Source organism: Somniosus microcephalus, unplaced genomic scaffold (genome assembly GCF_052327205.1).
Source record: "Somniosus microcephalus isolate GS21.2 unplaced genomic scaffold, FLI_Smic_1.0 scaffold234, whole genome shotgun sequence".
NCBI lineage: Eukaryota > Metazoa > Chordata > Chondrichthyes > Squaliformes > Somniosidae > Somniosus > Somniosus microcephalus.
In genome coordinates this window covers 108,025-120,593 of record NW_028225421.1, presented here as the reverse complement: position 1 = coordinate 120,593, position 12,569 = coordinate 108,025, and the positions used below count along the sequence as shown (strand labels likewise).

Genomic DNA, 12,569 nt, shown 5'->3' with positions numbered 1-12,569 from the left:
CTGAAGACCTCTAAGGTCAGTAAAGGCAGCTGGGACTCGAGAAGGATCGGGGAAACTGAAAGCTCGGGAGAATCAAGAAGTGGCATTGAGAACAGGCAGGTGGCATGGCAGGTAGGACCCCATTCCATGAGCACCCCGGTAAACCAGTTGATATGTGGATTATGGAGAGACAACCTGGGAAAGCCCAGGACCAGAGGAAACTCGGGAGAATGAATGAGGTGGAGCTGGATTGTCTCTTGGTGGTGCTTCTCCACAAATAGCCACAGGGGGTCAGTAATTCGGTGGACGTTACCAGAGCCAAGGGGTCTACCATCAAGGGCAGTAATTGTAAGAGGATGGTCGAGGTCGACCGTCGGGATCTTGAGCTGTCTAGCGAAGTTGAGTTCCATGAAATTCCCTACCGCTCTGGAATCCAAGAAAGCACGGAGGGTGTGTTGCTGATTACCCCAGGAGAGGAAAGAGTAGAGACGGAGACCGGAAGAAGCAGATTCGGGAGTGGTGTTTTGACTCATCACAGTTCTCCCACTGCTGGACAAGTCCTGGCTTTTCCCGCCAACTTGGGACAGGAATCGCGGAAGTGCCCGAATTCCCCACAGTAAAGGCAGCGACTCTCGCGCATTCGTCGCTCCCGTTCAGATTGGGAGAGTCGAGTTCTGCCCAGCTGCATGGGCTCCTCCACGGCGGTAGGTGGCGTTGGGCTCGGGGGTGCTGCATTTGGGTCTGGGGGTGAGAGAAACGGACGGCGGCGTTCTCTTCGCTGCCCGCGGAGTCGATTGTCAATCCGAATGGCCACATCGATAAGAGCCTCGAAATTGTTGATAGATCTGTGAGAGGCCAGTTCATCTTTGACCTCCTCCGAAAATCCGTGAAAAAAAGTGGCGATGAGTGCCTCCATATTCCAAAGACTTTCAGTGGCGAGAGTACGGAATTCTATGGCGTAGTCCGATAAACAATGATTCCCCTGATGGAGATGGAGCAGTCTATTGGCCGCCTCTCGCCGCTAACTGGATGGTTGAAGACTCGCCTCATCTCCTTGGTGAACATCCGACAGTTGGAGCAGGCAGGGGTTTGTCGCTCCCACATGACCGTGGCCCAAGCGAGGGCTCTCCCAGTGAGCAGGGAGATGATGTACGCGACCCTAGAATGATCGGAGGGGAATCTGGAAGGTTGGAGCTCGAATGGCAGTGAACACTGTATGAGGAAGACGCGACACTTGCCCGGGTGACTGTTGTATCGTTCGGGAGCTGGAAGGTCTGGATCCTTGTCTTGTCGAGGATTAGATGCTGATGGTTGTGCGGAACCCGACTGCTGGCCGTGCCCGACAGCCTCGGTTAGGGAATGCAGGCTGTCACGAATCTCCTGCAGCAGTTGGTCGTGCCTCCCGACCGTGGCTCCCTGGCTCATCAGGGCAGAGTGCAGTTGATTAATGTCCTCCCTTGGTTTGCTGGTTTCTGCTGGGTCCATGTTGATGACTCAGTCTTGCTGTTACGGGTGCGGTAGTGGACCCAAATGCAGACAGACAGCCAGAGACTTGAGATGGAGTAAAACTCAAAAGATGCTTTACTAGAAGGCTCTTCAAATATAGGACATACAGAGAATTCTTCAAACAAAAGATCAAAGTAACAATGCAAAGAAACAAAAGCGAGTATACCAAACGCAGGGCAAGGATGATAAACTAACCTGTGACTTGCAGGCATGAGAACTCAAGACTGAGTGACAGCGGCTTGAAATAGTCAGCTTAAAAAACAGGCCTGATTACTTTAATGAGACAATTACTCTAATGAGACACAGGTGAGGAGAGAGCTCCAGAGACATGGCAGCAGTGCACTGAGGCATCCTAAACCGCCCTCTGGTGGCCAGCAGAGGAAAGTGTAGCTGGGACCCTGACAACTAGATTGATGGATTTTTTTGAGGCGGTAACAGAGAGGGTTGATGAGGGTAATGCGAGTGATGTTGTGTACATGGACTTCCAAAAGGCATTCGACAGCACGGGATCTATGGGATGATGGCTTCTTTCTGTGCTGTAACCATTCTATGATTCCATGTTTTATATTTTCCTTTTTCGGTCACTTTCTCGCCTTTTATTCATAGATTTAGATCAATCCAGGGAGAGAAACTCCGTTCTCCCTGTTCTATCATCCGTATTTTTGGACTCTACAGGAATCATGGGATATGGTGATGTGGAGGGGGTGGGGTGACATTTAGATTTCATGCCGAAGATTAGCCATGATCTTATTGATTGGCCGAGCAAGCTCGAAGGGCCGTGTGGCCATCTATGCTCTTAATTCTTATGGTTTTTGTTTATGGGCGGGTGAGATATTGCGCATTTGCTCATTATCCAGCTATTAATTCTGTAGGTCATGTTTAACTGTATTTCTCTCTTTGTCATTCGCCATCCCATCCCATCCCCGCTTCGGTCAGCTATTGATTCTAAAGGTGATATCGTGTTACCAAGATTCTAATCTTTTATATTCAACTCAAGCAAATTTATTGTCCGTGACTCTTTATTTAACGATATTCAGTCTAGTATCTACCCTGAACATTTGTAACAGATCAGAAGAATGTTGTCTTGGTTTAGGAGACACTTCACCGAATGGCGAATGTTCATCGACCTGAAACGTTAACTCTCTTTTTCTCTCCACAGACGATACCTGACCCGCTGAATATTTCCGACATTTACTGTTCTCATTTCAGATTTCCAGTATCCACAGTATTTTGCTTTTGTTTTCACCTAATGCTGGTTATGGTTACTTACAGAATCACAGGAACAAATCCTGGCAGATCATAAACACATCATTAAATGCCTGAAATATCCGCTAATCATTCAGTTCCAGCCAGTTTCCCACCATCTGCAGTTCTGCATTAATGGCGCTGCTGCTGGTGGTTGAAGTAGGAATACAAGGCTAATTTACATTCTCACAAAATGCTCATTCAGACAGATTCAATACATTTATTTCCAATCTTGGTTCTGACTTTACAATTGTATCCCGTACCCGTCTGTCACAGTTCAGTGGATCTCTCAGTGAGACCCAGCCCCCTGCTGTACTTCAGGATAATTAATCCCAGCTGATTGTGACTGAAGTACTGAGGATACAAAATCCTTTGATATCTTTTTGTCTAATATTTTCTGCACAAGTTGGAAACCAACAGTTGAAAAAGTACAAGGATAAATCTCTTCCATTTGTGTTCAGGTAATTTACAAAAGCTTTTGGCGGCACTTTGCCTGTGGGATCAGTCATCTAATTCTGATGCTGATAAATGCATTTAGTGGGACATTACCTGGTGATGGATAGCTATTTACTTTAATTCAGCGTCCATTATTTGCAATGTTACTTGGCCAATATTCATTTCAATGAGGTACAATTTATGTGTTTCAACAAAAAAGAAAACTCAATTTTCAAAACACTTCTGAAAGCCCAGTTATCTTTATAACTGCAGTGCACTTGTATTTATTATTTTAGCATTGTCCTATTACACCCGTACATTTTAAATATAATTGACTGTAATTATTGCCATCGTTGCAGTTTCTGGGTTTTGCTGTTGCATTCATTTTCAGTTCTAGATATAATGGATATTCTAACCAGGAGCAGGAGTACAAGCGGGATTTCCCCCCTCCCTAACACAGGGGCACAGAAGTTAATTTCCCCGGTCCAAATGCTGACTGATCCCGGGGCACGAAGGCATCCTGAGAGGTTCTGTTCCGTTGTGTCCCTGATACCTCGGACGGTGCTTTTGTCTGCTTGTCTAAATATAGATCGATCATTTAATCACTCATTGATCAAACATCTTTTAATTTAATGATATATTTATTCCCATTTCATTTATTGATTCCACAATGTATTCTGATTATTCTTACAATGAACCCTGTACTCAGCTCCACGTGAAAAAGAATTAGAATATATCATTGAATTTCGCCAATGAATTGCATATTTCACCCCGAATTCCATCAAATTGCAATTTTTTCCCCAGCCTGATGTATAATTTCCCTGTTATTTCCCTTGCTCACAGTGAACCTAGTGACGATTGTGGTCCTGTCTCGGGGAAAGTGCGGTCTCTCCAAATGTGTCACTCGCTACTTGGTGGCCATGGCAGCAGCGGATCTACTGGTCATTATATTGGACCTGATATTGAGGCACATTCCGATTGTTTATTGGGTACACTTTGATTTCGTGCGGTCCATCCCCGTGTGTAATATCCACGCCGTTCTGCTTTATGCAGCCACAGACTGTTCTGTCTGGTTCACCGTCACTTTCACCTTCGATTGATTTGTGGCCATTTGTTGGCAGAAGCTGAAAACTAAATATTGCACCGAGAAAACGGCGGCTGTGGTTCTGGGAACAGTGACTGTGCTGAGCGGTTTAAAGAACATTTTCTGGTATTTTATGTTCACAGATCAATATTACCTTGCGAATCTCCCCTGGTTTTGTGCTGTAACACTGGGTGTTTTGCAATCTCGGATCTGGGCAGTAATCGAGTTCCTTCATTATGTTCTCACCCCGGGGGTCCCATTTGTTCTAATTCTGCTACTCAATGCTGTCACGGTCAGACACATTTTAGTGGCCAGCAGAGCCCGCAGGAGGCTCCGGGGTCCCAGCCGTGGGGAGAGTCCCAGAGACCCAGAGATGGAGAGCCGCAGGAAATCGATCATTTTACTATTTGTTATCTCGGGCAATTTCATCCTTTTATGGGCAGTGTTTATGGTTTATTTTATATGGTACCGGATGAGGTATTTGGGGTATGGCTCCGTATATCTACCATATTATGTAAGGGAAGTGGGATTCGGGCTGCAGCTGCTGAGTTGCTGCACAAACACTGGGATTTATGCCGTGACCCAGACTAAGTTCAGAGAGCAGTTGAAGAATGTGGGGAAATATCCCTTTACTCGGTTTGTAAAATTCATTAAAGGATGAGAAGAAGCGGAGACTTTGCAGCCTGAGAGCTCCCTGGGTCTGATATTCTGGTGAGCCACTCGCTCCCGGGCCGCCACGGGGCCGGTAATTGGGGATATTCACATGTTCACTCACAACCTGCCTACACTGGGCTCCCTGGGGATGATATTGTGGTGAGCCACACTCACGCAGGCCACCGTCCCATGGGGCCGGTGATCGGAGACATTCACACACTCACTCACACACTGTCTACACGGAGCTCCATGGGCCTGATATTGTGGTGAGCCGCTCTCCCCCAGGCCGTGGGGCTGGTGATTGGGGACATTCACACACTCACTCACACACTGTCTACACAGGGCTCCCTGGGTCTGATATTGTGGTGAGCCTCTCTCCCCCACGCCGTGGGGCCAGTGATCGGGAACATTCACACACTCACTCACACAATGTCTACACTGGGCTCCCTGGGTCTGATATTGTGGTGAGCCTCTCTCCCCCGGGCCGTGGGGCCAGTGATCGGGAACATTCACACACTCACTCACACACTGTCTACACTGGGCTCCCTAGGTCTGATATTGTGGTGAGCCTCTCTCCCCCAGGCCGTGGGGCCGGTGATCGGAGACATTCACACACTCACTCACACACTGTCTACACGGAGCTCCATGGGTCTGATATTGTGGTGAGCCGCTCTCCCCCACGCCGTGGGGCCGGTGATCGGAGACATTCACACACTCACTCACACACTGTCTACACTGGGCTCCCTGGGCCTGATATTGTGGTGAGCCGCTCTCCCCCGGGCCGTGGGGCCAGTGATCGGAGACATTCACACACTCACTCACACAATGTCTACACGGAGCTCCATGGGTCTGATATTGTGGTGAGCCTCTCTCCCTCAGGCCGCGGGGCCGGTGATCGGAGACATTCACACACTCACTCACACACTGTCTACACTGGGCTCCCTGGGCCTGATATTGTGGTGAGCCTCTCTCCCCCGGGCCGTGGGGCCAGTGATCGGGGACATTCACACACTCACTCACACACTGTCTACACGGAGCTCCCTAGGTCAGATATTGTGGTGAGCCGCTCTCCCCCAGGCCGCGGGGCCAGTGATCGGGGACATTCACACACTCACTCACACACTGTCTACACTGGGCTCCCTGGGCCTGATATTGTGGTGAGCCGCTCTCCCCCAGGCTGTGGGACCAGTGATCGGGGACATTCACACACTCACTCAGACACTGTCCACATTGGGCTCCCTGGGCCTGATATTGTGGTGAGCCGCTCTCCCCCAGGCCTCGGGGCCAGTGATCTGGGACATTCATACACTCACTCACGCACTGTCTACACTGGGCTCCCTGGGCCTGATATTGTGGTTAGCCACACGCCCTCAGGCCTCCACGGGGCTCGTGATCGGGGTCATTCACAAACTCACTCACACACTGTCTACACTGGGCTCACTGGGGTTGATATTGTAGTGAGCCGCTCTCACCCATGCTGCCCTCCCATGGGGTTGGTGATCGGGGACTTGAAACATTGAAGATAGGAGCAGGAGTAGGCCATTCGGTCCATCGAGTCTGCTCCACCATTCAATGCGATGAAGGCTGATCATCCAAATTCAGTACCCGGTCCCTGCTTTCTCCCCATACTCTTTGATCCCTTTAGACTTAAGAAATATATCCTACACCTTCTTGAATATATTTAATGAACTGGCCTCCACCCCCTTCTGTGGTAGAGGTTCACCACTCTCTGGGTGAAGAAATTCCTCCTCATTTCTGTCCTAAATGTCCTACCCTTTATCCTTAGACTGTGTCCCCTGGTTCTGGACTCCCCGACTATCGGAACATTCTTCCTGCATCTAGTCTGTCCATTCCTGTCAGAATTTTATAAGTTTCAATGAGATTACCTCTCATTCTTCTAAACATGTCCAATCGACCCAATCTCTCCTCATACGTCATTCCTGCCATCCCAGGTATCAAACTGGTGAATCTTCGCTGAACTCCTTCCATGGCAAGAACATCCTTCCTCAGATAAGGCAAACAAAACTGCACACAATATTCAAGATGTGGTCTCACCAAGTCCCTGTACAACTGCAGCAAGACATCCTTGTCCCTCTCGCTACGAAGGCCAACATACCATTTGCCTTCTTAACCGCCTGCTGCACCTGCATGCTTACCTTCAGCGACTGGTGCACAAGGACACCCAGGTCTCGTTGCACTTCCACTTCTCCCAATCTATTGCCATTTAGATAATAATCTGCCTTCCTGTTTTTACCACCAAAGTGGACAACCTCACATTTATCCACGTTATATTGCATTTGCCATGTTTCTGCCCAATCACCCAACATGTCCAAATCATCCTGGAGTTTCTCAACATCCTTCTCAAAGCACACAAGCCCACCCAGCTTTGTGTCATCTGCAAATTTGGAGATATTACATCTAGTTCCCTTGTCTAGATCATCAATATGTATTGTGAATAGCTGGGGTCCAAGGATGAACCCCTGCGGTACCCCACTAGTCACTGCCTGCCACTCGGAAATGGACCCATTTATTCCAACTCTTTGCTATCTGTCTGCCAACCAGTTCTCTATTCAACTCAATACATTACCCCCAATCCCATGTGCCTTAATCTTACACGCTAATCTCTCTGTGCTGTGATAGAGAGAGACTAGGAGCGAGAAAGAAAGGTGTGTAACTCTGTGCTGTGATAGAGAGAGACTAGCAGCGAGAGAGAAAGGTGTTTAACACTGTGCTGTGATAGAGAGAGACTAGGAGCGAGAGGGAAAGGTGTGTCACTCTGTGCAGTGATAGAGCCTAGGAGCGAGAGAGAAAGGTGTGTATCTCTCTGCTGTGAGAGAGACTAGGAGCGAGAGAGACAGTGTGTAACTCTGTGCTGTGATAGAGAGAGACTAGGAGAGAGAGAGAAAGGTGTGTAAATCTGTGCTGTGATAGAGAGAGACTAGGAGCGAGAGAGAAAGGTGTGTAAATCTGTGCAGTGATAGAGAGAGACTAGGAGCGAGAGAGAAAGGTGTGTAACTCTGCTGTGAAAGAGAGAGACTAGGAGCGAGAGAGAAAGGTGTGTAACTCTGTGCAGTGATAGAGACTAGGAGCGAGAGAGAAAGGTGTGTATCTCTCTGCTGCGATAGAGACTAGGAGCGAGAGAGAAAGGTGTGTAACTCTGTGCAGTGATAGAGAGAGACAAGGAGCGAGAGAGAAAGGTGTTTAACTCTGCGCACTGATCGAGAGAGACTAGGAGCGAGAGAGAAAGGTGTGTAACTCTGTGCTGTGATAGAGAGAGACTAGGAGCGAGAGAGAAGGTTGTGTAACTTTGTGCAGTGATAGAGACTAGGATCGAGAGAGAAAGGTGTGTAACTCTTTGCAGTGACAGAGAGATAAAGGTGTGTAACTCTGTGCTGTGATAGAGAGAGACTAGGAACGAGAGAGAAAGGTGTGTGACTCTGTGCTGTGATAGAGAGAGACAAGGAGCGAGAGAGAAAGGTGTGTAACTCTGTGCTGTGAAAGAGAGACTAGGAGCGAGAGAGAAAGGTGTGTAACTCTGTGCTGTGATAGAGAGAGACAAGGAGCGAGAGAGAATGGTGTGTAACTCTGTGCAGTGATAGAGAGAGACTAGGAGCGAGAGAGGAAGGTGTGTAACTCTGTGCTGTGATAGAGAGAGACTAGGAGCGAGAGAGAAAGGTGTGTAACTCTGTGCTGTGATAGAGAGAGACTAGGAGCGAGATAGAAAGGTTTGTAACTCTGTGCAGTGATAGAGACTAGGATCGAGAGAGAAAGGTGTGTAACTCTTGCAGTGATAGAGAGATAAAGGTGTGTACCTCTGTGCTGTGATAGAGAGAAACCAGGAGCGAGAGAAAGATGTGTAACTGTGCTGTGATAGAAAGAGACTCGGAGCGGGAGAGAAAGGTGTGTAATTCTGTGCTGTGATAGAGAGACTAGGAGCGAGAGAGAAAGGGATGTATCTCTGAGCTGTGATAGAGAGAGACAAGGAGCGAGATTTAAAGGTGTGTAACTCTGTGTTGTGATAGAGAGAGACTAGGAGCGAGAGAGAAATGTGTGTAACTCTGTGCATTGATTGAGAGAGACTAGGAGCAAGAGAAAGGTGTGCACCACTGTGCTGTGATAGAGAGAGACTAGGAGCGAGAGAGACAGGTGTGTAACTCTGTGCTGTGATAGAGAGAGACGAGGAGTGAGAGAGAAAGGTGTGTAACTCTGTGCAGTGATAGAGAGAGACCAGGAGCGAGAGAGAAAGGTGTGTAACTCTGTGCTATGATAGAGGCTAGGAGCGAGAGAGAAAGGTGTGTAACTCTGTGCTGTAATAGAGAGACCAGGAGCGAGAAAGAAAGGTTTGTATCTCTGTGCTGTGATCGAGAGAGATTAGGAGCGAGAGAGAAATGTGAGTAACTCTGTGCTGTGATAGAGAGAGACTAGGAGCGAGAGAGAAAGGTGTGTAAATCTGTGCAGTGATAGAGAGAGACTAGGAGCGAGAGAGAGAGGTGTGTAACTCTGCTGTGATAGAGAAAGACTAGGAGCGAGAGAGAAATGTGTGTAACTATGTGCTGTGATAGAGAGAGACTAGGAGCGAAAGAGAAAGGTCTGTATCTCTGTGCTGTGACAGAGACTAGGAGCGAGAGAGAAAGGTGTGTAACTCTATGCAGTGATAGAGAGAGACCAGCAGCGAGAGAGAAATGTGTGTAACTCTGTGCAGTGATCGAGAGAGACTAGGTGGGAGAGAGAAAGGTGTGTAACTCTGTGCTGTGATAGAGAGAGACTAGGAGCGAGAGAGAAAGGTTTGTAACACTGTGCTGTGATAGAGAGACTAGGAGCGAGAGAGAAAGGTGTGTAACTCTGTGCAGTGATCGAGAGAGACTCGGAGCGAGAGACAAAGGTGTGTAACTCTGTGCTGTGAGAGAGAGAGACTAGGAGCGAGAGAGAAAGGTGTGTAACTCTGTGCTGTGATAGAGAGAGACTAGGAGCGAGAGAGAAAGGTGTGTAACTCTGTGCTGTGATAGAGAGAGACTAGGAGCGAGAGAGAAAGGTTTGTAACTCTGTGCTGTGATAGAGAGACTAGGAGCGAGAGAGAAAGGTGTGTAACTCTGTGCTGTGATAGAGAGAGACAAGGAGCGAGAGACAAAGGTGTGTAACTCTGTGCAGTGATAGAGACCAGGAGCGAGAGAGAAAGGTGTGTAACTCTGTGCAGTGATCGAGAGAGACTGGGAGCGAGAGAGAAAGGTGTGTAACTCTGTGCAGTGATCGAGAGAGACTAGGAGCGAGAGAGAAAGGTGTGTAACTCTGTGCTGTGATAGAGAGAGACTAGGAGCGAGAGAGAAAGGTGTGTAACTCTGTGCTGTGATAGAGAGAGAGAGAAGGAGCGAGAGAGAAAGGTGTGTAACTCTGAGCAGTTGTAAGAAGTCACACAACACCAGGTTATAGTCCAACAGCTTTATTTGAAATCACAAGCTCTTTGAGCGCTGCTCATTCTTCAGGTGAAGTGGAGAAATGCATAAAGACACAGCTTATATAGTCAGAGAATCATGTCAGATGTGTCTTTATGCATTTCTCCACATCATCTGAAGAAGGAGCAGCGCACCGAAAGCTTATGATTTCAAATAAAGCTGTTGGACTATAACCTGGTGTTGTGTGACTTCTTACATTTGTCCACCCCATTCCAACTCCGGCTTCTCCACACCACTCTGAGCAGTGATAGAGACTAGGAGGGAGAGAAAAAGGTGTGTAACTCTGTGCAGTGATAGAGACAGACTAGGAGCGAGAGTGAAAGGTGTGTAACTCTGTGCTGTTATCGAGAGAGACCAGGAGCGAGAGAGAAAGGTGTGTATCTCTGTGCTGTGATAGAAAGAGACTAGGAGCGAGAGAGAAAGGTGTGTAACTCTGTGCTGTGATAGAGACTAGGAGCGAGAGAGAAAGGTGTGTAACTGTGCTGTGATAGAGAGAGACTAGGAGCGCGAGAGAAAGGTGTGTAAATCTGTGCTGTGATAGAGAGAGACTAGGAGCGAGAGAGAAAGGTGTGTAACTCTGTGCAGTGATAGAAAGAGACTAGGAGCGAGAGAGAAAGGTGTGTAACTCTCTGCTGTGATAGAGAGAGACTAGGAGCGAGAGAGAAAGTTTTGTATCTCTGTGCTGTGATCGAGAGAGACTAGGAGTGAGAGAGAAAGGCGTGTAACTCTGTGCTGTGATAGAGAGAGACTAGGAGCGAGAGAGAAAGGTGTGTAACTCTGTGCTGTGATCGAGAGAGACTAGGAGTGAGAGAGAAAGGCGTGTAACTCTGTGCTGTGATAGAGACTAGGAGCGAGAGAGAAAGGTGTGTAACTGTGCTGTGATAGAGAGAGACTAGCAACGAGAGAGAAAGGTGTGTAACTCTGTGCTGTGATAGAGAGAGACTAGGAGCGAGAAAGGTGTGTAACTCTGTACAGTGATAGAGAGCGACTAGGAGCGAGGGAGAAAGTTGTGTAACTCTGTGCAGTGATAGAGAGACACCAGCAGATGGAGCGAGAGAGAAAGGTGTGTAACTCTGTGCAGTGATAGAGAAACACCAGCAGAGGGAGCGCGAGACAAAGGTGTGTAACTCCGTGCAGTGATAGAGAGACACCAGCAGAGGGACTGAGAGAGAAAGGTCTGTAACTGTGCAGTGATAGAGAGACACCAGCAGAGGGAGCGAGAGAGAAAGGTGTCTAACTTTGTGCTGTGATAGTGAGAGACTAGGAGCGAGAGAGAAAGGTGTTTAACATTGTGCTGTGATAGAGAGAGAATAGAAGCGAGAGAGAACGGTGTGTAACTCTGTGCTGTGATAGAAAGAGACTAGGAGCGAGAGAGAAAGGTGTGTAAATCTGTGCTGTGATAGAGAGAGACTAGGAGCGAGAGAGAAAGGTGTGTAACTCTGTGCTGTGATAGAGAGAGACTAGTAGCGAGAGAGAAAGGTTTGTAACTCTGTGCAGTGATAGAGAGAGACTAGGAGCGAGAGAGAAAGGTGTGTAACTCTGTGCTGTGATAGAGAGAGACTAGTAGCGAGAGAGAAAGGTGTGTAACTCTGCTGTGAAAGAGAGAGACTAGGAGCGAGAGAGAAAGGTGTGTAATTCTGTGCAGTGATAGAGACTAGGAGCGAGAGAGAAAGGTGTGTAACTCTGTGCAGTGATAGAGACAAGGAGCGAGAGAGAAAGGTGTGTAACTCTGTGCTTTGATAGAGAGAGACAAGGAGCGAGAGAGAAAGGTGTGTAACTCTGCGCACTGATCGAGAGAGACTAGGAGTGAGAGAGAAAGGTGTGTAACTCTGTGCTGTGATAGAGACTAGGAGCGAGAGAGACAGTGTGTAACTCTGTGCTGTGATAGAGAGAGACTAGGAGTGAGAGAGAAAGGTGTGTAACTCTGCTGTGATAGAGAGAGACTAGGAGCGAGAGAGAAATGTGTGTAACTATGTGCTGTGATAGAGAGAGACTAGGAGCGAAAGAGAAAGGTCTGTATCTCTGTGCTGTGACAGAGACTAGGAGCGAGAGAGAAAGGTGTGTAACTCTATGCAGTGATAGAGAGAGACCAGCAGCGAGAGAGAAATGTGTGTAACTCTGTGCAGTGATCGAGAGAGACTAGGAGGGAGAGAGAAAGGTGTGTAACTCTGTGCTGTGATAGAGAGAGACAAGGAGCGAGAGAGAAAGGTGTGTAA

At 48.0% G+C, this 12,569-nt stretch overlaps 1 pseudogene; it reads left to right on the top strand.

Annotated features, from left to right (window-relative positions):
- The first annotated feature begins 4,037 nt into the window (after window positions 1-4,037).
- LOC147082026 (uncharacterized) lies at window positions 4,038-4,916 on the top strand (annotated as a pseudogene).
- The last annotated feature ends 7,653 nt before the right edge of the window (window positions 4,917-12,569 follow it).